Source organism: Balaenoptera physalus, assembly GCF_965194825.1.
Source record: "Balaenoptera physalus genome assembly, chromosome: 7".
NCBI lineage: Eukaryota > Metazoa > Chordata > Mammalia > Artiodactyla > Balaenopteridae > Balaenoptera > Balaenoptera physalus.
This window is the reverse complement of record NC_138886.1, coordinates 115,963,007-115,987,877: the sequence shown is the minus strand read 5'-3', so window position 1 is coordinate 115,987,877 and position 24,871 is coordinate 115,963,007. Positions and strand designations below refer to the sequence as shown.

The window sequence follows — 24,871 nt, the reverse complement described above, 5'->3', positions numbered from 1 at the left end:
GATGCAACCAAATAAATTAAAAAAAAAAAAAGATGGTTCATAGATATGATCTTATGTTTGTAAAATACATGTACTTTCACAGAAAAAATTATAAGTCTAGAGGAATGTACTAATTAAAAATTAAAAATTAATAGTAGTTATATCAGTGTAGTAGTTTACTGGGTGATTCTTACTTTTTCTTTAAATGTTTTGTACAGAACAGCACACATATCACCCTTCTAATTAGAAAAACATTAAGATAATTAACAAACCGTGTCCACACGTCCAATATGAGCTTTTGGTCCTGGAGCTCGGGTGGCAGAGACTCTTGTCAGATGTCTGTGAAGGCTCAGGGAGCAAGCAGAGCCTGTGTGGATGTGCAGATTTCAGGCCAAGGGAGCTGAGCTGCCTTCCAGGAGGAGACACTAGTGGGAAATTATGGGAATGTTCTGGGGGAACAGCGAGGCCACCTGCCTGGGAGGTGAGGCTGGAGGAGTAGGCTGAGCCAGAAGATGGGGTCTGGGATTCCGGGGGCCGGGGGCGGGGCTTTTGTCCCCCGACCTACAGGCTCAGGGGGCTCCACAGCAGAGCTTGGAGGGTGCGAGCCAATCAAGGAAGCTCTGTTTTCGACCGTGAGCCTCTCCTGCCTCACGTGCCCTAGGACAAGATGCTCACACGGGGCACAGCTGTCTCTGGATCCCAAGTCCCTTGACTGCACGCCTTGGGTCATTCAGCGGCAGACACCTGCGTGTCCAGAAAACGGAGGCGTTTAATGAAAAAGAGGAAGGAGGGGGAGGAACAGGAGGGGACAGGAATTCCCAGGAGGCCTGCGGGGAAGGCGAAGACAGAAACCCGCGCGCCGCGTGCCTCTGTGAAAATGCTGCAGGTGCGGACGGGAGCGCCCCCCGACAGACCCAGCACAGGGCTCCCCCCAAGTCGCAGCCCTGGGCACACACAGAGCCCACTCCGGGGACGGGAAAAGGGGAAAACCTTAAGTCACGACAGCAGAAGCAACGGAGGTGGCTCTAGCTGGCTTGTGTGTCGCCGTCCGTCCTCCACGGGGAGAAGGCCACCCCACCCCCGGCCTGGGGTGGTTTCCATCCGACCCAGCGGATCGGGACCAAAGCGGGGCTCCCCCACCGCTCCGCGCCCGGAACCCCCCTCCCTTTCTCCGGGCGGTGGCGACTGTTCCCAGGTGAGCCGCTGGGTGGCGCTGTCGGCAGTAACGGAGGATATGCGGCGGCCTCGCAGCGGCTGGAAAGGCGGCCTGCGGCTGGACGTGGATCCTGGAGCCTCGCCGGGAAGACCGAGGCTCGTGGGGTTACAGGGACCCACCCGCAGGCTGAATTCGAAACGAATACAAACCCAGGGCGCCAGCTCTTGGCTGGCTTCAGCGTGAGGCTCCAGAAGGGGGTCTCTCCAATCTACATACGACGAAAGAGCACGAATGGTGGCGGCCCGTTTGCGAGCCTCGGGGAAACTGGTCCCTTGAGATTATAGGATTTACTCGGGTTTCTCTGGCTCCGGAGTCCAGTAAGTACACTTGTTTCTCATTTCGTTATTGGTTCGGTGAACAGTGTATGTTTGTTCAATAAATAAAAATGGGAAGGCGGGATCCACAGGGAAAAGAGGGAAGATAAGGTACCCCTGAAGCAGGTAAACTCTGTGGGCGGTCACAGCCATGCGATGCTGAGGCTGCCCCGGCAAGGACTCCACAGGCCTCTCTGGGCTGGAGAAGGAGTCCTGCCGCCATCACTCCCAGCCTGTCAGACCCTCAGTCAGTTTCCCTGTAAAATGGGCACACTGACCAATGCCCTGCCCGTCTCAAAGGGAAAAAGGACACTAGGCAAGGACAGACTTTCTATTTTATTTTACTTTATTTTTTTAAAATTTTTTTATTTTTGGCTGTGTTGGGTCTTCGTTTCTGTGCGAGGGCTTTCTCTAGTTGCGGCGAGTGGGGGCCACTCTTCATCGCGGTGCGCGGGCCTCTCACTATCGCGGCCTCTCTTGTTGCGGAGCACAGGCTCCAGATGCGCAGGCTCAGTAGTTGTGGCTCAAGGGCCCAGCTGCTCCGCGGCATGTGGGATCTTCCCAGACCAGGGCTCGAACCCGTGAAGGACAGACTTTTTAAATTGTTGTGTGCTCAGTAAGTGTAAAGGATTACTAATATCCTCACCCCAGTCATCATTACTGGCAAATCATTGCCCTGTGATCCACAAAACCTCCCTGAGGCAGCAGAGCAAAGACCACCAAACCCACATCCTGGCTGCTTCGACTTTACACAGACATCAGTTTGGAGATAAGATTAAGCTCTGGTGTTTGCACTTTGCAGCCACATTTCCTGATAATTTGTATGTCCGTAGTTTGAGGGGATTTCAACCTGGAGCCATATAGGGGCTGAGATCAAAAAAGTGGGAAGGGGTGCCCAGACGCAGTGACCTTTCCAGATACATGGACCCTCTTTCAGAGGTTATGATGCCATAAGATGCCCGCCAACCTCACCCCACCCCCGTCCTCTGCATGTGACCCCGTTGGCTGCATTTGCCCAGGTCCTTATAGTTCCCCTCTACCACCACCACCACTAGGTGTAGGCAGCAAGCTATAAAAGTCAGAAGGAAAACTAGGCAGGGCACACTGTCCCTGTGCAAATAATTTACATGTTCGTAGCACTCTCTATACTTTGCATTTCACTCACTCAGAAGAAGACAAATGGCCCAATTTCAAAAATGGGCAAAAGGCTTGGATAAACATTTCACAAAAGAAGGTATATGAATGGCCAATAAGAACATGAAAAAGTGTTTAACATCACTAGTCATCAGCAAATTAAAACCATGACAAGATACAACTGCCTGCCCACTGGACTGTTACACTAAAGGATGACCACGCCAGGTGCTGGTGAGGATGTGGAGAAGCTGGAACTCACACACTGCTGGTGGGAGTGTAAAAAGGTATAACCACTTAGAAAAACAGTTTGACAGTTGCTTGAAAAATTCAGCATACACCTACAGGTGATCTAGCCATTCCGCTTTTAGGTATTTGCTCAGCAGGAATTAAAATACTGATTCACACAAAGACTTGCGCTCAAGTGTTCATTGCAGCTTTCTTTATAATAGCCAAGAAATGGAAACAACCCAAACTTCCATCCATGGTGAGTGAATAAAACAAACTGTGGTCTATTCAATGGAATACTACTCAGTAATAAAAAAAAAAAAGTGAGCATGTACCTACAGAGACGAATCTACATATAAGAAGCCAGACAAGGGACTTCCCTGGTGGTGCAGTGGTTAAGAATCTGCCTGCCAGTGCAGGGGACACGGGTTCGAGCCCTGGTCCGGGAAGATCCCACATGCCCCAGAACAACTAAGTCCGCAAGCCACAACTACTGAGCCTGTGCTCTGGAGCCCGTGCTTCACAACAAGAGAAGCCACCACAATGAGAAGCCTGCACACCGCAACTAGAGAAAGCCCGCGCGCAGCAATGAAGACCCAGTGCAGCCAAAAATAAATAAATAAATAAATAAATATATTTTTTAAAAAAGGAAGCCAGACAAAAAGGAGCCCATACTATATGATTCCACGTATATAAAATTCTAGAAAATGTAGTTGAATCCATAGTTAGAGCCAAATCAGTGGTTGCCTGGGGCCGGGGGGCGGGGGACAGAGAAAAACAGCAGTGCCCCCAGGGGCACAAGAAAACTTTGGGGAGTGATGGATGTTTTCATTATTTTCATTAATGTGATGGTTTCATTGTGCATATTCATGGGTCAAAATTTATCAAAGTGTATACGTTAAATACATGCAGTTTATTGTATGCCAGTTGTACCTCAATAAAGCTGTTAATATTGTTTAATTTTTAAAAAGGAACAAACTCACAGGGAACTCCACTGTACAGTAGAAACTAACACAACATTAAACAACTATACCTCAATAAAACAACTATATCTCAATAAAAAAAAATATTTTTTAAAAAGGAACAAACTATCGATACACATAATAACATGGATGATTTTCAAAATCATTATGTTGAATGCAAGGAGCCAGACATAAAAGAGAATGCCCTGTGTGGTTCCAGTAATATAAAATTCTCGAAAATGAAAATACTCAGTAACAAACAGCTTATCAGTGGTTGCCTGGGGACAAGGGTGAAAGCAGGGATGAATTACAAAGGGGCACAAGGAAACTTTGGGGGGATGGAAGTCTGTTCCCCGACCAGGGGTGGAACCTGTGCCCCCTGCATTGGAAGTGTGGAGTCTTAAGCACTGGACCGCCAGGGAAGTCCCAATGTAGGCATGTGTTGAAACTCATCAGCCTTATTGGTGATATGGAAAGCGTTCAGTGGTCTGGATAGAAGATGAAACCAGCCACAACATTCCCTTAACCCAAAGCCTAATCCAGAGTGAGGCCCTAACTCTCTTCATTTCTTTGAAGGCTGAGAGATGAGGAAGCTGCCGAAGAAAAGTGAAGCTAGCAGAGACGGGTTCACGAGGTTGAAGGAAAGAAGCCGTCTCCACCACGTAAAAGTGCAGAGTGAAGCAGCAAGTGCTGATGTAGAAGCTGCAGCAAGTTACCCAGGAGATCTAGCTCAGATAATTCACGAAGGTGGCTATGTAATAAGGAAGACCCTTTGTATTCTATTACAGGTTAATCACTGAAAGGATGTTTCCCAGAAGCTTAAATGATACATAATGGCCCATCCCTGGGAACGCTGCCCCCCAGGTAGTGAGCATTAAGCTAAAATACCTGTGTTTAGCTCCCAGGAAACATCCTGACCAGGCCCACCTGTGAATGGCTGCAGGAAGGAAGAAATTAACCTATCCTCTCTGGAGGCTGACTGAACCAGGACTTTACTCCCACCCCCTTCAGTATAAAAGAAGTCTGAATTCTAACTAGGGGAAGATGGCTCCTTGGGACACGAGTCTACCATCTTCTGAAGCCAGCCAGGAGCCTTGCTGCTTGTGGCCTGCAGGCCCCAGATCGGGGAATTTTCTGGTAAGGCCCGGGCAGCTGCTGGGAACACTTGTCCTGAGACTCTTTCCTTCAAAATTCCCTGAAGCAGCGCTGGCTGCCACTTGGCAAGTGGAGCAGGGAATTGACATCTGGGAGCTGACAGGCTCAATACCGTAGGGTAAGTCACTCTGGTGTACGGCCAGAAATTTTATTTCCTCTGTTTTGGGCTTTTTTTCTCCAGAATAAGCCAATTTGCTTTGTATTTGAGTGGGGTACCCTGTTGGAGAGAGGAATGAGTTGCTAGACTTGTACCTGATCTGTGAACCAGTTTGTTTGTTTCTTTGGATGCTAGCATTTGTGTGTGCCATTTGTGTTTTGTTTGTCTGGTATTTCTGTCTTTAAAAATTGGGGAACTGGGCTTCCCTGGTGGCGCAGTGGTTGAGAATCCGCCTGCCAATGCAGGGGACACGGGTTCAAGCCCTGGTCTGGGAGGATCCCACATGCCGCGGAGCAACTGGGCCCGTGAGCCACAACTACTGAGCCTGCGCGTCTGGAGCCTGTGCTCCGCAACAAGAGAGGCCGCGATAGTGAGAGGCCCGCGCACCGCGATGAAGAGTGGCCCCCGCTTGCCGCAACTAGAGAAAGCCCTCGCACAGAAACGAAGACCCAACACAGCCATAAATAAATAAATAAATAAATAAAATTAAAAAAAAAAAATTGGGGAACGTTTCAACTATCCCTAAAGAAAGTCCTCTGGGGTGCATTTTGGACAAGTGGTCTGATTACAGCTATGAACCCATGACTGACAGGAAGATGATATTTTATTGTAACAATGTGTGACTACAGTGCCTGTTAGGATCTCCAGGAGTAGCTTAGGCAGGGTTATCTTGGGACCCTGTGCATCATGTACCGTCACCCTTGCTCTGTTAATTACATTGTTTGTGGTCTCCTGTATCGTTGGCTTGGCCAAGGAGTCACATTGCATGGGGGTTGGGTTGACGGTTCTTGTGATATGTAAAACCCCGAGACAAAACTTGAGGGTTTATTTAGGGTTTTCTGTTTGTTCTTTGGGTTTCTTATTTCATTTTGTTTTGGTGCCATTTCTCCATTTACAGACTGATGTCAAATTGAGGAAAAGAACCAACATACCTGTCTGCTCTTTTCCAAAAGTGGGACATTCCCAGGGAAAAGAGAAAGTTTCCACTTGGTTCCTAAAATCACCAAAAGCCGCATCCCAGAATTCAGCCCAGTTGGTTGATGCCAAGGCAAAAAGGCGTCCTTTTAATGGTTAGAGATGATCAATTGCTATTTATGGTTTCATGGTGGCCTTGAGTGGCTCTATAGCTATTCTGTGAAGACGTGAGGAAGAATGACGAAATCCTCTATGTGAAAGCATTTGTGCTCTTATATCGGGGTGGGAAAAAGTCAGATAATTGTCACCTTATGGTAAAAGAAACCCAAGGGAAAATCTGTCATACAGGAAGAAAAGAAAGGGAACAAGGTTTAGGATATGGTGCTCCAACCTCTGGCCAAGCTGGCTGTCCCAGCTGCTCTAGCTGTTATGCCAATATACCCACCCCTCCCACTGCCTCTCTCCCATCCAGCCCCAGTTCCCGACACTGGGGCTCAGGAAGCTGTGGTACTGGCTCCCCCTCCTTGTAGGGATCAATTAGAAAATCCTGTGTTAGTTCCTGGGACACAGGGACCTGGTCTGGTATCGTGATCTAAGACCCAATAGGGCACCCAGTTTGGGCCAGGATCCACTCCCAGGGCAGGGCAGTTTCCCTTCCATCATTGTCCTATAGGGGCCTAAATGCAGTGCGAGCTTGGAATCCATAACAGCTACACTAAAGAACAGATTTTCAGTGTAGGCGAAATGCCTTATATTGGAAGAAGATGCCACCTAGGACTTTCATAGCTAGAGAGGAGAAGTCAATGCCTGGCTTCAAAGATTCTAAGGACAGACAGACTCTCTCGTTAGACTAATGCAGCTGGTGACTTTAAGTTGAAACCAGTGCTCACTTACCATTCCCAAACTCCTAGGACCCTTAAGAATTATGCTAAATCTACTCTGCCTGTGCTCTGTAAATGGAACGACAGGGCCTGGATGATATGACATGTTTACAGCATGGTTTACTGACTATTTTACGCTCATGTTGAGACCTACTGTTCAGAATAAAAGATTCCTTTCAAAACATTACTGCTCATTGACAATGCACCTGGTCACCCATCATCTGATGGAGACATACAGTAACATTAATGTTGTCTTTATGCCTGTTAACACAATGCCTGCAGACTATGGATCAAGGAGTCCTTTCGACTTTCAAGTCTTACTACTTAAGAAATACATTTCATAAGGCTATAGCTGCCATAGATAGAGATTCCTCTGATGGAACTGGGCAAAGTCCATTGAAAACCTTCCGGAAAGGATTCACCATTCTGGATGCCATTAAGAACATCCGTGATTCATGGGAAGAGGTCCAAATATCAACATGAACAGGAGTGTGGAAGAAGCTGAGTCCAGCCTTCATGGATGACTTGGAGGGGTTCAAGGCTTCAGTGGAGGAAGTCACTGCAGATGTGGTGGAAACAGTAGGAGAACTAGAATTAGAAGTGCAGCCTAAGGATGTGACTAAATTGCTACAATCTCATGATAAACCGTGAATGGGTGAGGATTTGCTTTTTTTTTTTCTAATTTATTTATTTTATTTATTTATTTTTGGCTGAGTTGGGTCTTTGTTGCTGTGCGCATGGGCTTTCTCCAGTTGCAGCGAGCAGGGGCTACTCTTCGTTGTGGTGCGCGGGCTTCTCATTGCGGTGGCTTCTCTTGTTGCGGAGCACAGGCTCTAGGTGCACGGGCTTCAGTAGTTGCAGCACGCGGGCTCCGTAGTTGTGGCACACGGGCTTAGTTGCTCCGCGGCATGTGGGATCTTTCTGGACCAGGGATCAAACCCGTGTCCCCTGCATTGGCAGGCGGATTCTCAACCACTGCGCCACCAGGGAAGCCCCGAGGATTTGCTTCTTATGGATGAGCAAAGAAAGTGGTTTCTTGAGATGGAATCTGTGAAGACTGTTGAAACAACAACAAAGGATTTAGGATATGACATCAACTTAGTTGATAAAGCAGTGGCAGGGTTTGAGAGGATTTGACTCCAGTTTTGAACGAAGTCCTACTTTGGGTAAAATGCTATCAAACAGCATTGCCTGCTACAGAGAAATCATTCATGAAAGGAAGAGGCAACGGATGAGGCACACTTCACTGTGGTCTTACTTTAAGCAATTGTCACGGCCACCCAGCCTCCAGCACCCACCTCCCTGATCAGCCAGCAGCATCAACATCGAGACGGGACCCTCCACCAGCAAAAAGAGTGTGATTTGCTGAAGGCTCAGATGAGGGTTAGCATTTTTTAGCAAGAGAGTATTTTTTAGTTAGGGTATGTACACTGTTTTATTTTATTATTATTATTTTCTCTTCTGGCTGAGCCGCACGGCTTGTGCGATCTTAGTTCCTCAACCAGGGATCGAACCCAGGGCCCCGGCAGTGAGAGCACAGAGTCCTAACCACTGTACCGCCAGGGAACTCCCTGTACATTGTTTTAGACTTAATGCTGTTGCACACATAACGGACTGCAGTATAGCATAAACATGACTTTTATATGCACCGCGAAACAAATTCACGTGACTCGCTTTATTGCAGTATTCACTCTATTGTGGTGGCCTGGAACTAAACCCACAGTACCCTGAAGCAGGCCTGTACTAAGTTTTGGTGTAATCGGTTGCTCATAATGTAGTTAGCAATGGGCAAAAGCACTCAACCTGAGACCCAGGGCTGAGTTTCAGTTCCTGCTCTTCCCCTGGTTTCTGTGTCGCTCTACACTGTGAGCCTGGTCATCGTCCTAAACAATTCAGAATCAATAACAAGGGTACCATAGACTGGGTAGCTAAGCCAACATTTACTTCTGGAGGCTGGAAACCCAAGACCAAGGCGCCAGCACATCCAGTGTCTGGGTGAGAGCTGCCTTGTCGCTGTGTCCTAACGTGCTGGAGAGAGAGCTCTGATCTTTCTCCTCTGAGGACACTCATCCCATCATGGGGGCCTCAATCTCCTAATTTTATATAAACTTAATTATCTCCCAAAGACCCCACCACCTAATACCATCCACTGGGGGTAAGGACTTCAACATGTGAATTTAGGAGGTGTCTTTTTAACAGTTGTCTTTTTTAAAAAATAGCATGAAAATACTACTTGCCTCACAAGTTTGTTTAAAGGGTCAAGCGTGTACAGAGCACGCAGTGCCGGACAAGGCCCAGAGAAGAGTCTTAATAAATAAATGCCAGCATCTTCTCTGACCACACTTTTCCCACCCCATTGTCCCACTTGGCAATGGACCATCCCCTCCGTCAAATGGACTTGGAGTGCCTGCCTGCCCGCAGGGTTGCTGCAGGAATCATATGGGAGTGTGTCTGGGGAGGCTTTGTAAACAAAAGCAGCCCGTGAGGGCTGTCATTAGCGGGTCAGGGCCTGTCCGAGGATAGTGTGCGCTGTGGGTTCCTATAGGGAGGCTCAAATCGGGGCGCCCCAGGAGTCACTGCGCTCACACGGACGGATAGAGAGTGACGGAGAGACTTGTCCACACTGCTGACATCAGGCCCACACGTTACCTATTGCCAAAGAGCTGGGGCTTTATAAAGCTCAGACTCCAAGGTAGAGAAAGGCATGTGACTCCACAGTCAGGAGACGCTGAGGTCACTTCATGGGCCAAAGCTGCAGAGAGGAAGCAAAAATGCCAAAAATAAAAGACCCTTCCTAACCACTTCCGAAGAAAGCAGCGGAGTTTCACTGCGCCGTGAGGTCTGCGCCCTGCCCTGAGCCGTCCAGGGGCTCTGCCCTCGGGTCTTCCTGAAATGGGAGCCGGGCAGGGCAGGCTCAGGTCCGGTAAGCACGCAACCCTCTGAAATCATGTCCTGGCAGCAGGCGAGGAAATACGCAAACCGGGAGGGAAAGAGGAAAGAAAACAACCATGACTTGGTCAAATCATGCCACAGGTCCCTGTGTGCAGAGTTTGGCTCTCTGAAAATTTTGTCTCAAAATCTGATTTTCCTTTTTCCCCACCTGTATTCCTTTATTCTCAAATACCTGGACAAAGCCATAAACGAATACATTTGAAAAGCAGGCTATGCAGCAACGAAACTGAGTGAAGAACAGCTATATAAATCAATATGGATCAATGTTAGGCGTATAACATTGAACCAAAAAAGCATGTCACAAAACTAGGATGTACACCATTCTAATAAACCTCAAAATAAATAGGACTGAACAATTACCATTTACAGATTCATAATTCACAGCAATACTATTTTTAAAAAGGTAAAATAGTGATAGAAGTTCAACTTTGAATATTTATTACCTCTGGGAGGGAGGGGGTAGATAGGGAAAAAGTATACAGGTGATGTACTTTCATGGCTAACACTGTTACTCCAGAGGTGGGTAGTGGGGTCACAGACTCATGTCATTATTATGTTCCATCACCTACGTGTTTCACATACTCTTAAAATCTGGATTCCTTTTATGCAATTTTCCTATAATATTTTCCACAGAAGTGAATATAAACATATTAAAGAATTTTGAAAAATTAAAAGGGAGAAAATCTTCCACAGTCCTACTATTTCAGCTTTCTCTCTGCAGTGGGTCTCCTTTTTACCCAGTCATAATCACACTGTACATAATTCTGCTTTCTGTCCTTAATTTGGAAAATGTTTATAATAGTACCTAAAAATCTTCAAAATCATCCTTCTTCATGGCTACATAGTGGAATATCTATACTTCATGAAAATTCCAAGAATATCAATGACTTCTGTATAGTATACATAAATTTAAAAGAAAATAAATAGGGCTTCCCTGGTGGTGCAGTGGTTGAGAATCCGCCTGCCAATGCAGGGGCCACGGATTCGAGCCCTGGTCTGGGAAGATCCCACATGCCACGGAGCAACTAGGCCCGTGAGCCACGACTACTGAGCCTGCGCGTCTGGAGCCTGTGCTTCACAACAAGAGAGGCCGCGATAGTGAGAGGCCCGCGCACCGCGATGAAGAGTGGCCCCCGCTCGCCGCAACTAGAGAAAGCCCTCGCACAGAAACGAAGACCCAACACAGCCAAAAATAAATAAATTTAAAAAAAAAAAAAGAAAGAAAATAAATATACTGTTGTATGAGTCTCCTAGGGCTGCCATATCAAATTACCACAAACTGGACTGAAAACAGTAGAAATTTATTCATTCACAGTTCTAGAGATCAGAAGTCCAAAAATCAAGGTGTCAGCGGGACCATGCTCCCGTCAAAGGGTCTAGGAAAGAATCCTTCCTTGTTTCTCTCATAGCTTCTGCTGACTCCTGGCAGTCTTTGGATTCCTTAGCTTGTAGCTGATCACTCTCATCTCTGCCTCTGTCTTCGTATCCCCTTCTTCTCGGTGTGTCTCTGTGTGTCCTCCTCTTCTTTTTTTTTTCCCTGGCTGTGTGGTGTGGCTTGTGGGATCTTAGTTCCCCGACCAGGGATCGAACCCAGGCCCTCAGCAGTGAAAGCACCAAGCCTTAACCAGTGGACCACCAGGGAATTCCCTTCCTCTTCTTATAAAGACACCAGTCATTGGATTTGGGGGAGCCAACCCTAATCCAGTAGGATCTCAACCTAATTACATTTGCAAAGACCCTCCTTCCAAATAAGGTCACACTCTCAGGTTCTGGAAGGACATGAATTTTGGGAGATACTATTTGACCCACTCCGGCTGCCTTCTGCAAAACTCTGAAATGCCAAACACTGGCTTTTAAGCAAGGCGTCAGTGGGCTGCCACAAGCCAGCCAACCCAAGTGTTCTGGCTGTCGCCTCTTAATCATATTGTAGAAAGTTGGCACCAGAAGAGACCTTGGAAATCTGTCCAAACTTCTCATTTCATCAATGAGGAATTTGAGAGTCAGTGGAGAGGTGATTCATCCCAGGAGACTCCAGTTTCCAGGTACAGTCGAGGAGTCTACCTCAGGCCAGTGTTAACTGGGCCCAGAATAAACTCCAGCCTCCATCTCAAAGAGCTATTTCAGGATTGTGTTATTTACCTACTGCCAAGTAACATTAGCACACCATTCCTTAAAACACATCTACTGTCACACAGCTGCTGTGCGTCGGGAACCTGGACACAGCTTTGCTGTCCTCTGCTCAGGCTCTCTCACAAGGCTGTAGTTGGCCAAGGCTGAGGTCTCGTCTGAAGGCTCAGCTCAGGGAGGAACCACTTCCAAACTCACTTCTGTGGTTGTCAGCAGGATTCAGTTCCTTTGGGGCTGTTGGACTGATGAGGGCCTTAGTTCCTAGCTGGCTTTTGGCTGGAAGCCACCCTCAGTTTCTTGACTTAAACAATAGAAATTAATTTTTTCACAGTTCTGGAGCCTGGAACTCTGAGATCAAGGTGTCAGAAATGTTGGTTTCTTCTGAGGCCTCTCTCCTTGGCTTACGGATGGTCACTAAATTAGGTTCCTGAACCCAATTCTAATTGGGGGGGGGCGGTGGTATCCCATACCAACAAACAATCCTCAGACACCACCAGGGTATCCTACAATTCAACTCAATTCTAACATGTCTACCCAGAGATAGCATCCGATCCCACAGGTTAAGGATTCAGTCCTACAAGACTGCCCCTCTCCCCCACTTCAGACACGGTTAATTTGCTAGAGCAGCTCACAGAACTCAGAAAAACATTTTACTTACTAGATGACTGGCTTATTACAAAAGAATGTAGCTCAAGAACAGCCAGGTGGAAGAGATGCACAGGGCAAGGTATATGCGAAGGGATGGGGCCCTTCCATGCCCTCTCCAGGCACACAGCTCTCTCTGAATTTCCTCGTGTTCATCAACCCAGAAGCTTTCCAAACTCCATCCCTTTGGGTTTTTTGGATACTTCATTATATAGGCATGGTTGATTAAATCATTGGTGATGGCAACTGATCCAACCTCCAGCCCCACCCACCTCCCCAGGGGTTGCAGGTAAGACTGAAAGTTCCAACCCTCTAGTCACTTGGTTGGTCTCCCTGGCAAACGGCCCCCATCCTTAGGTGGGATCCAAAAGTCACCTCATTAACATCTATCACTCTCAAGCCTTAGGAAGTTCCAAGGGTTTGGGGAGCTGTGAGTCAGGAACTGTGGACAGAGACCAAATATATATGAGGAATATATTTTGGTCATCTGGGTGACCAAATATATATTTTTTATATATCACAGTATCACAGTCTCCTTCTCACCATGTGCTCATGTGGTCTTTTCCCCTCTGTGTCCTCTGCCTGGTCTCTACATTTTTTCTTCTTATAAGGACAGCAGTGAGATTGGATGAGGGCCCACCCTAAAGGCCTCATTCTAACTCAGTCACCCCTTTGAAGACCTTATCTCCAGATACGGTCACACTCTGAGATACGGGGGCTTCAACAGATGAATTTGGGAAGGGGCACAATTCAGCCCATAGCGGGGACCTGGCCTCATTTCGCAGCCCTTACCACCCCTGGCTCTCACCAGAGCCCCGGCCCCAGCGTCTGCCTGACAGGATGGCTGGACCAGCAGCCCCGGAGCTCAGGGGAGACCCTTCCCCTGGGGGAGAGTCCAGCGTACTCTGGAGATCAGCCCCAGCATCCGGGGCCCGCAGGGGACACCTCTGGACAGCTGTTTATCCTCCTCCACAAATTCCCACTCACTCCTCAGGGCTGCTCCCCTCACACCCTGGCCCTCCCTGAACTGCTCCTGAACGCAGCCCCCAGCTCCACGCCACTCACTGGCCCACCAGGGACCCTCACCCGGCAGGTCTGTGCAGCGAGCGACTGTGTAGAGCTGCTTGGAATGCATTCTTCATGGGATTCCCCGAGGACACACCCTCCTGGTCCTTCTCCTCTTTACCACCAAGAACTAGCTCACTGCTTGAGGGCTAGTAAGGGCACCACTGCATCCAGGCTGACTCATCCCTTTTTTTTTTTTTCATTCTTTTTTTTTGACTGCACTGCATGGCATGTGGGATCTTAGCTCCCCAACCAGGGATCGAACCCACGCCCCCTGCATTGGAAGCGCAGAGTCTTAACCACTGGACCACCAGGGAAGTCCCCAGATGGACTCATCCCTGAGATCAAATGTCCCAACCTTGCTGTGAGGACAAAAATGTGTTCATCAAGAAATTATGATATATATATGTGTAACTGAATCACTTTGCTGTACACCTGAAACTACGACGTTGCAAGTTAAGTACATGTCAACTTTAAAAAATGGTTAAAATTTTTTAAAAATTAAAAAATAAAAAGAAATTATGAACGACAAGGTCCTACTGTAGAGCACAGGGAACTATATTCAATAACCTGTGATAAACCATAATGGAAAAGAATCTGAAAAATAATGTATATACATGTATAACTGAATCACTTTGCTGTACAGCAGAAATTAACACAACATTGTAAATCAACTATACTTTAATAAAATAAATTTAAGGGAAAAAAAAAGGAAGTTATGGAACCAAAGCAGGGAGGATGGTGCCATCATAAGAGGAAAATCCTGCAGGTCCCATAGGTGCTGGCCAGACAGCCTTCAGAACTGCAGTCTGCTGCCCGAAAGAATGTCTCCATCACTCTGATGACAGTTTTCTTTCTCTGTGTGGGCGATGAGAACTACTCACTTCTATGGCCAGAATCTTCCAGAACTGAGTAGAAGTTATCCCTTTCTTTAAGGCTTACATGCTGTATTTCTCCCAGCTCCTCACCACCCTCTTAGTTTCTCCCCAACACTGAGGCCAAGTATTAGTTACCACTTCGTCATAATCCCTGAATTGTTTTTTCTTCTAATAGAGAAATAGTTCTCTGAGCCAGACTCTTCTCAAAAACGAGAAAAGGACCTCAGAGCCGCCAACTCAGGGAAGCCTCTGATGGACTCTGACGTGACAAAGACAGGGCATGCGATGCAGAAGGGGGCCCACGAGGTGGTTGTGTACCTTTGTGCATTCACCCCCTCACGTCTGTGAATGGCTCCCCCCAGGGTTGTGCAGTGAACAATCTGCACAGCTGTTCAGTGTTTCCTGGAGAAAGATAAGATACAGCAAGAAGGATACAGATGTGGCCAGCGGACGATGGCCCCCAGATGGGGCTGGGAAAGTGCACTAAGGCTGACAAAGGAGCCCTTTCAGCTTTACTAGGATAGAGAAGAGGAATGAGGAGGGCTTGGGATGGCAAAGCACAGAAGGAAATGAAGGCCTTTCACGCCTTTCTCCTTTCATCTTCACCAAAGCGCGCAAAGCTCAGAGGGGAGGGGCAAAGCAAGCACCAGGAGGCCTCTGGTGTGCCAGGTCAGCGATGGGCGCCCCGCCTGCCCTTGTCCACGCAGGGGCTGGGGCCGCGGAGGACTCCGGGCTCGGGAGTGAGCCCGGCACAACCGGCCTCCCTGGGTGAGGCCTCACCTCCACACTTTCTGTCACAGTGAGAAGCAAGTTTCTGGACAGTAAGAGACAGAGACCAAATGGCTTTGTGTTCCCTTTATTTCCTGACCTCCGGACTCTCCCTGGGCCACAGGGTGAACCTTGATGGGTGCCCAGGACCTGCAGCCAAACTCTGGGGCAGCACACCAGAGACTGGCTTGGAGCCCCTCTGTCCTTCCCCTGGGGCAGGCAGGGGGCCCACAGAGATGCGCTGTCGTAATTCTGCTGCGCCTGTAATAATGAAGGGCAAGTGTCCTGGGTTTGAGCTGTCCAACAGAAACATTAAAATGCCAGCGAACTTTGTAGACCCAGAGGGGCTCCTGCAAGAGATCCTGCCGGCAGGAGGCAAGGCGTCCTCCTTCGCTGCCTGGCACGTTTGCTGGGAAAGGGGAACACAAACCGTGTGAGGGTCCAGACTAGACAGGGGTCCAGCTTAGCTCCGTCTGCCCCCAGAGGAGAGAAGCTTATTGCACAGTGAGTGCCGCGGCCTGGGGCCGGGGGGGTGAGCGGCCAGGGGGCTCCCGCGGCAAGTCCGCGGACTTATTCCGAGGAGGGGCTGGGATAAGCACCACGTGCAGGGACAGAAACGGGGTCCTGGAAAGGGAAGAGGTGAGCAGGGCACCGTCCCTGCCTCCCAGGGCTCCCAGTGTACTTACCCCGAATGACCACAAAGCATCAGCTCCAGTAGCTCAGGAAGGTGAGGTCCTTCCCGCCGCGGGATCAATAAACGCTTCAGGGAAGAAGTGCGTTTATTCTTAGCTTGGAACTCAGGTGGAAATAAAGAGGGGGAGACCACTGGAAGCAGAGGGCACTGCGAAGACAAATTCCGAGTTCCAAAGGCGCGACAGGGAAAGAGCGAATGTAGAAATTCGTCGAAACAGAAGCCGTGCTGGGTCTACCGTCACCCCAGTCTTCCCCTGCTTAGCCCCCTCCCCCAGGCCCCTGGCCACACCCAGCCCTCCTCAGATTGTGCCTGCCTGCCTTTTCCCTGGGCCCAAAGCTTTGTTCCTGCTGTTCCCTGCCTGGAGGGATCTGCGGCCTCTGCTGCCCAAGTCCCTTCCTCCTGTTCAGACTCTACTGTCTTTCAAAATCTAACTCAGCGGTCACTTTGGTAAAGCTGTCCCAGATTCTCTCAGTCAGAACCCCAGTCCTGCTCTCTTTCTCCCCCTCCTTTGTCGGACACGGACGTGTGTGTGTGTGTGTGTGTGTGTGTGTGAGTGTAGTGTACGTGTGGTATGTGTGTGGTGTGTGACGTGTGTGCTTGCGGTGTGTGTGTACACGTGTGTATTTGTGTGTGTAGAAGTACAGTTCATCTGGCTCCCCAGTAAAATGCCACCAGCCGGTTGGGCTGCGCTCTGGGGCCCCCCTGCTTTCTGCCCGCCACCTTCCCCCGGCACCTGGCTCTAGGAGGGCCCTTGGTGGCGTTGGTTACTGGTCCCGGCTTTAGTGCTGACTGGCGCTGGGTCCTTGGACAGGTTACCTCACTGTTCTGCCTCAGTTTCCTAATATGTTAAAAGATCTTACAGGGTCGATGTAAAGACTGAATGACATTGTGCACTGAAAGTGCATGTAGATTATTATTATCTTTTTTTTGGCCATGCCTCGCTGCTTGCAGGATCTTAGTTCTCTGATCAGGGATTGAACCCAGGCCCTTGGCAGTAAAAGTGTGGAGTCCTAACCACTGGATTGCCAGGGAATTCCCTACTATTATCATTTATATTTACTTGTTATGTATGTATAACATATATTTTAAAATCTGTCTTTGCGAATTCCAAAGTCCTTTTCCCCTGGAACCCAGAGATAAGAATTTGCTTCAATGACTGCTGTTGAGCAAAAGAGGCTGGCCTGTCCTTGGGCTCACAGCGACCTTGGACTGTTCTGGAAAGACAAAGGCATACCTGTCATCCTCTTTGCAGCTCAAACCACAGGTCAGGCTTTTAGAAATCCATAAAATATTTAAGGCAAGGCCTTTGTTACACCATAGCTGGTCAACATTACTATAAGTAAATGAACATTATCATTCATAACAATAAAGGGGATGAGAGACAGGTGACTTGATTATGTAGCCCTAACCCAACCCTAAGCCTAATGCGGAGAAGGGAGAAGTCAAGTGATTTAATGAAGAGTCTGAACATTAGGAATTTGAGAAAAAAAGACTCTTGCCTTTAGAGAAACCATCCATGACTGCACTGCTTGTGGAGAAAATGGCCCTTGGGTCTTGGTGGGGAGGGCTGTCCCCCATCCCACCCCAGGCACTGCACTGCTCTGGGTTGGGTCCATTCTGGAGGCCATGCTTTCAGGGAGATAGTGGTAAATGGTAAGAAACCCGACCAGGATGAGGTCAGGTCTGGGAACCAAATCCCAAGGGCATGAGCTGATGGAATCGAGGCCATTTGGCCCAAATCAAAGGATGTGGCAGCCTCACCTGGGCAGAAAGTGATTCTTGAATCTGGGGTGGGGGGGCAAGTAGGACAGAGATCTAACTCCGTATTCAGACATCAGGGAGGCCTGGTGAGGTAGCAAGCATCCTGGCACCCTCACTGGTCAGGCACAAGGCCGGTGACCACCAGCCAGGGTTCAAGTTACCTATAGAAAGTACTACTGCCTTGTAACCTTTGGCAGTGGATGTATGGGCTATTGTAAACAGTTGACCTCCGGGAGAGCAGAGAGCCTGTCAAGACCCTCTCTGTATTCCCAACATCCAGGACAGTACCTGGCACGTACAAGCCCTCAATAACGTTGAGGTGCCTTTCAATTTTAAGATTACTTAGACTTTTTCAAGGACAATAAAAATAAATAATAATGCTACTGGACTTCCCTAGTGGTCCAATGGTTAGGACTGCACGCTTCCACTGCAGGGGGCATGGGTTCGATCCCTGGTTGGGGATCCCGCATGCCATGCAATGTGGCAAAAAAAGAAAAAAAATGCTACTAAGAGAGACCTCACCAAAAAGGCTTCACTAATGTGGATGTAGAAATATCCTCTAAACACCCTTTCTTCATTTATGCAGCAAACAGCCCATCACAAAAGGCACAAGAGGTGGGTTGTAACCACAGCATGTTTTTGACCTGGAGTAACACATTTTCCACATATTCAGAACCAGCAGACAATTTCTCTACTAGTAAGACTAGCCCAAGGGAAGTCCCTGAGGGTAGACCATAAAGCAATGCTGAGCAGGCTTTTCACATTTCCTCTGTTCTTGCCATTAATTAGTTTTTACTATTAAGCTCTGTGAAAAATACTACTATCACCCCCTGCATAATTATCAAAAGCACAAAAACATTCCAGATTTAGGAGCAGGAAGAAAGAGGCTGGGGAAAGAAATGGCAGGGTCTCATAATAATGAGGACCTGTGGAGGCCACTACTTGGCTAGAAGCTTTCCCTGGTGTTACGGGCTGAATCGTGTGTTCCCTCCACCGCCCAATATTCATATGTTGAAGCCCTAATCCCCAGTACTTCTGAATGTGACTGTCTTTGGAGATAGAACCCTTAAAGATGTGATTAACTTAAAATGAAGCCAGGCCTTGAGGGTGGGCCCTAATCCAACCTGACCTGTGTACTTATGAGAAAGTGAAATTGGAACACAGAGAGACACCAGTGGTGCTCAAGCACAGAGGAGGGACCACCACAGGGCTGAGAGAGATGGCGGCCATGTGCAAGTCCAGGATAGAGGCCTCAGAAGAAACCAACCCTGCTGACGCCTTGATCTCAGACCTCCAGCCTCCAGAACTGTGAGAACGCAAATTTCTGTTGTTGAAGCCCCCGAGTCTGCGGTTCTCTGTTGCAGTAGGCTGAGCAGACGAATGTACCTGGGATACTCCCTTTCACCCTTATAACCACTCTGATTATTTTGCAGAAGAAATCGAGGTTCACAGACGTCAGTTTACCTGTCCCAGTTCGCACAGTGAGTGAGTGGCAGAGCCTGGATCTGGCATCAGGTTTGTGGGTTGCAAAACTCACATTCTGGGCTTCCCTGGTGGCGCAGTGGTTAAGAATCCGCCTGCCAATGCAGGGGACACGGGTTCGAGCCCTGGTCCGGGAAGATCCCACGTGCCGCAGAGCAACTAAGCCCGTGCGCCACAACTACTGAGCCTGCGCCCTAGAGCCCGCGAGCCACAGCTACTGAGCCCACGTGCCACAACTACTGAAGCCCGTGCGCCTAGAGCCCGTGCTCTGCAACAAGAGAAGCCACCACAGTAAGAAGCCCGCGCACCGCAACGAAGAGTAGCCCCCGCTCGCCACAACTAGAGAAAGCCCGCGCGCAGCAATGAAGACCCAATGCAGCCACAGAAAAAAAAAAAAAAAGAAAAGTGAACCCTAATGTAAACTGTGGACTCTGGGCAATAATGATGTTCAAATGTAGATTCACCACTTGTAGCAAATGTACCATCTGGTGGGGGATGGCGGTAGCGGGGGAAGCTGTATGCTTGCCGGGGGCAGGGACTATACGGGAAATCTCTGTACCTTCCCATCAATTTTGCTGTGAACCTCAACAGGCTCTAAAAAATTGTCTATTAAAAAAACAACTGAGGAGTTCCCTGGCGGTCCAGTGGTTAGGACTTGGCGCTCTCACTGCCGTGGCCCCGGGTTCAATCCCTGGTCGGGGAACTAAGATCCCGCAAGCCCTGTGGCACAGCCAAAAATAAAAAATAAAAAATAAATTAAAAAAACCTGAAGAAGTCTTCAGGGCAACCTTGGTAGGTGTGTCTGGAACATGTGCCCTTGCCTGGGAGGGCTTCTGCAGCATGAGCGCCGCCTCACTCGTGCCAACTACGAAGGAGCTGCACCTCCACCCGCCTCCCGCCGCTGGGCTCCCCTGGGGCACCTGGAACCCGGGAGGCCAGGACAGCGTGGAGTCTCCACGCGCGCTCAACCCCACAGCAGTCCTGCCCTGACCCGCTTCGTGCAGCTGAGCAAGGTTGGGATTTCCAAAAGGAACTTTCCTGGAGAAACGAAATTAAAAAGAGAGAGCACAGCTGAAGCCAGAACTCCAACCGATACAGGGAGGATCTTGAGCTAGGCCAGGTTGGGACAGAGGAGACCCTGTGGGGTGGATGAATGTCCGCAAGGACCCGACCTCAGAGAAGGGGGCAGGCAGCTGTCCGTGAGGCAGGGAAGGAGAGAGGAGAGGTCGGGGCGACATGAAATCCAGCACGGCGGGGTCCGCAAAGAACATCTTCTGGAAGGAGATGCCTCGTGTTCTGGATGCCTTTCTGCAAGGTACAGCCCTCCTCCACCTCATGGCCTCCAGCTGCCCAGCCTCACGGTCTATTCCTAAATCTCCAGGAGGGTTTACTAAACTCACCAGGTTCAGTGTGAGCTTCAGAAATGGAACAAGCGTGGTGGATCTTCTCCGGCGGTCCAGTGGTTAAGACCTCGTGCTTCCACTGCAGGGGGTGAGGGTTTGATCCCTGGTCAGGGCACTAAGATCCCCCATGCCTCACAGTGTGGCCAAAATAAATACAGAAATACATAAATAAAGTAATAAAGAAGTTGAACAAGGGTGGAGTTTTACGTCTTCAGAAAGCAAGCACGCCCTCCTCCCCCAGTATCCTCCTTCACCTGGAGATTTGCAACATCTAGGGACACCTTTAACATCCAAAGACCGTCAAAATGGAAGTTTTCCATCCATTTTACCTGAATCTAAAGGGAGGGGAGGTCCCAGGTGAAAACCTAAAGTGCAAGAAAATAGCAAAGCGTAAAAGGGAGCAAGGATATTTTTGCTAACAGAGCACAGATATTTTTGCCTTGATTAACTCAGACTTGTCTCAGACACACAGACCCTGGTTCCCCTCCTGCCCCTGGGCTTGAGCTGATGTGCTGGTTCACGGCAACGGCTGGCTGCAGGCTTGAGCTCAGCCTGTCCTCCTGCCCTCGGCTTCCTGATGGACCTCTGGCCCAGCGCTACCAGCAGATTGCTGACAGCTAGAAGCCGGCCTCCTACAAGTCACATTCCCTCTGCTGGCAGGAGGCACCATTCTATTTTTTTTTTTTTTTTAACTTTATTTTTGGCTGCGTTGGGTCTTTGTTGCTGAGCGCGGGCTTTTCTCTAGTGTGGTGAGCGGGGGCTACTCTTCGTTATGGTGCGCGGGCTTCTTATTGCGGTGTCTTCTCTTGTTGCAGAGCACAGGCTCTAGGCATGTGGCCTCAGTAGTTGTGGCTCGCGGGCTTAGTTGCTCCGCGGCATGTGGGATCTTTCCGGACCAGGGCTCGAACCCGTGTCCGCTGCATTGGCAGGTGGATTCTTAACCACTGTGCCACCAGGGAAGCCCAGGAGGCACCATTCTTTTATGGGTTCACGAGCCTGTTACCCCAGCCATGAGCATGTGTGAAGCTCCGGCTCCAGGACTGAAGGCCACTTCTGGCTGAACTGAAGGCAGAAAACTGAGCTGGGATTCAGGCTGTACCCTGCCCCCAACGAATGCTCAAGCCCTTCTCAGCTCTTGTTGCAAATTCACCAACTTCCCCCACCTACTCCCTGATGACTAATCCACTACTTCCCTTCACACACTCAAATTAGATGATTAACAATCAGAAGATACTTTATTCATCCAGTCACAGATCAATGCCAGTTAGAGGAGGTTTTCTCACCTCCACAGAACCCAAGACAAACAGACGAGGATGGGGAGCTCACACAGGTAGACATCTGGAGGAAACAAAGGATTTCATAGCTCACCATGGATTTCTTTTCTTTTCTTTCTTTTCTTTCTTTTCTTTTTTTTTTTGAATTCTTTTGGCTGTGCTGTGCAGCATGTGGGATCTTAGCTCCCTGACCAGGGGTCGAACCTGTGCCCCCTGCAGTGGGAGCATGGAGTCTTAACCACTGGACCTCCAGGGAAGTCCCCTCACCATGGATTTCTAAAATCTAAAGACATCCTCAAGCAAAAGAAGAATTCATGAGAAATAAAAGCTCTTCTCTGAAGATTAGTTGATTTTTGAAAAGTACTTATTGGCCATCTACAGCAAACAAGCCTTCTGAAATCGATAGAGAAATTAGACCATCCGTCTGTGGTGACCTCACTGGTCTCTAAAATGAGCCAGAGCAATGACTATGCATTTAAATGGGAACAGTTTACTCTTTACCTTCCCTTAGCAAAAAGAATCTCATACTCAGAAACGATTTCTGCTGGTGTACAGTAATAAAACTTTTCTCCCATTTGAGCCCCAAATGATGGAGAACCCTGAACTGGGGTACTTCCCTATTGTCACTCTTCCTGATGACTTTGCTGATTGTATGTTCTGTATTCACTGCTGATGGCATGGAGCTGCTTTTTCACAGAGAGCTAAGTCAACAGATCTGTCTCTAGGGGAAACTTAGTACCTAGGACAGAAACAGTCTGACAACATTCCAGGAGACCCCCAAGTATGGGACACAAAGCAGACTTGTCAATTCTCTGTAACTCAGACCCCTTTGCGAGCTCCTAGGCAGCCTTGGAGTGGGCCCAAGGGGACACATTTTGCTAAAGGTGGTGCCGGTGACCTGAGAAGAAGAGACAGGAAACGCATGGGCTGAGTCAGGAGACTTAGCTGCTTAAGTGCACGTGACTTTGGCAAATGGCCCAGCCTCTCCTGGGTTTTCTCATCTGGAAGAAGCCTACCTCACAGAGTGGCTAAGAGGCTCCAAGTGGGAAAGATTATGAGGGTGAGACTGCTTTGCAAAGTGTAAGGAGCTATATGAGTACAAACATACTCACGTGTGTTGTCAGCACTCTTGATCTGGAGCGTGTTTCCTGTGCTGGGAGCTCGGTGCCTTACACGTATTAACTCCCTGCCGCAGACTGAATCGTGTCCCCCCAGATGTCACATGTTGAAGCCCTAACCCCCAGTGAGATGGTATTTGGAGATGGGGTCTTTGGGAATTAGCTAGGTTTAGATGAGGTCCTGAGTGTGCCCTTATCAGAAGAGACGCCAGAGAGCTTGCTTCCTCTCTCGCTCCACTTTTAATTAAAAAAAGAAAAGAACCCCCATTGCTTCACATCCTTGCCAACATTTGGTATTGTCCATGTTTTAAGACCAGGACTTTCTATATATCTTGCTCTGGCCATTAGAAAGTGGGAGGAGCTTTGTAAACTTGAAGAGTGTATTTGTGGGTGTTACCAAACCAAACTTGTTTCCGCTCACCCAGATGTGCAGCAAAGCCAATATATTGACACTGGGTTGTGGTGAAGGAAAGTACAGCATTTATTGCAGGGCCAAGCAAGGGGAACGGACAGCTCACGCTCAAAAGACCTGGACTCCCCAGTGGCTTTTAGGGAAGGGTTTTTAAAGACAAAGTGAGAGGGAGGGTCTGGGGTGCGTGATCAACTCATGGACATCCTTCTAATTAGTTGGTGAGGCGGTAACAAGGTGATCTCAATTATCAGTTTTCTGGCTCCAGACGGTCTGGGGTCTAAGTGCTGCTGGTCGTCCGCATGTAGTTAACTTCTTCCACCTGATGGGGGGTTTTTGTCTCTGCAAAACAACTCAAGGATATGGTTCAGGATATTATCTATAGTCCTTGAGGAGGAACTAACGGTCCTTGACTTTGTCTTATGGCTAAACTATTATTATTTTGTCTTGTTTCACTGTTTTCCTTTGTTTCTGCATTTTTAAATTTCTCTGATTAAATCTGCTCTTTGGAACTTGGGGAAGATCTAGGAAGTTAAAGGTTTTTTTACAAACAAGAGGTGGGGAACATGGGAGCAGTTTGTCCCCAGGAAGGCCCCATAGTGTCCTGCTCGGTTTCATGGGCACTGTGGTTGGTGCACTATACAGAATCTAACTTAAATTATCCCCTCATAACAACATGTTTAGAGGCTGGGAAAAGTGAAGAAACTGTGGAACTAGAAATCAAACCCAGGTTATTCTGCCTCTGTTTTTTTTTTTTTTTTTTTTTTCCACCCTGGCTAGGACCAGTGGGAAAAAAAGAGTTTTGAGAAGGGAGATTGTAAGCAGATAGGGTAGGGGGTCCTGGAGAAAGGGAACCGGGAATGGCTTTCTTGATACAAGAGAACCCATTTTGGCCTAAGCCCTTTTGGGATCTAAGCCTGGCCACAATGCTTGCCCTTGAGTAGTCTCAGTAATTAATGATTCTAAGGGAACAAAGGAACGCAGGAACAGAGAAGAGGCAGTCAAACAATAGTGCAGTGATAAAGCAGAGTCCTAGTTTCTCCTCAAGGGGTATACATAATAATACATCCTTTTTTAAAATTTATTTCTTTTGGCTGAATGGCATGTGGGATCTTAGTTCCCCGACCAGGGAAGTCCCCCCAATATATCTTTGAGTTCTGCGGGAACAAGGTCCCCACCCAGGTGGAGGACAGAATGATGACGTTGACCCTCTCGACTTCAGTCAGCTAAGACTTGGACTCTGTCGACCTTAGCCCCAATTCCGTGCTAATAGTCTTCTGCTCAAGCCCCTTCATTAATATGTATGTACCCTTAGCTTAAACCTTCCCCAGTTTTGCTGTTTGGGGAGACACTGCTT

At 48.5% G+C, this 24,871-nt stretch overlaps 1 long non-coding RNA gene across 2 annotated transcripts; it reads left to right on the top strand.

The window, feature by feature from the left end:
- The first annotated feature begins 1,227 nt into the window (after positions 1-1,227).
- Positions 1,228-21,536, top strand: LOC309664108. 2 transcript variants are annotated; one of them, XR_014265620.1, is made up of 3 exons: positions 1,230-1,512; positions 4,407-5,103; positions 19,262-21,536. It is a non-coding gene; the product is annotated as an uncharacterized lncRNA (long non-coding RNA). The 2 variants fall into 2 exon arrangements; XR_014265621.1 differs by lacking the exon at positions 19,262-21,536 and having other exon boundaries at positions 1,228-1,512; positions 4,407-11,123.
- Positions 21,537-24,871: the final 3,335 nt, after the last annotated feature.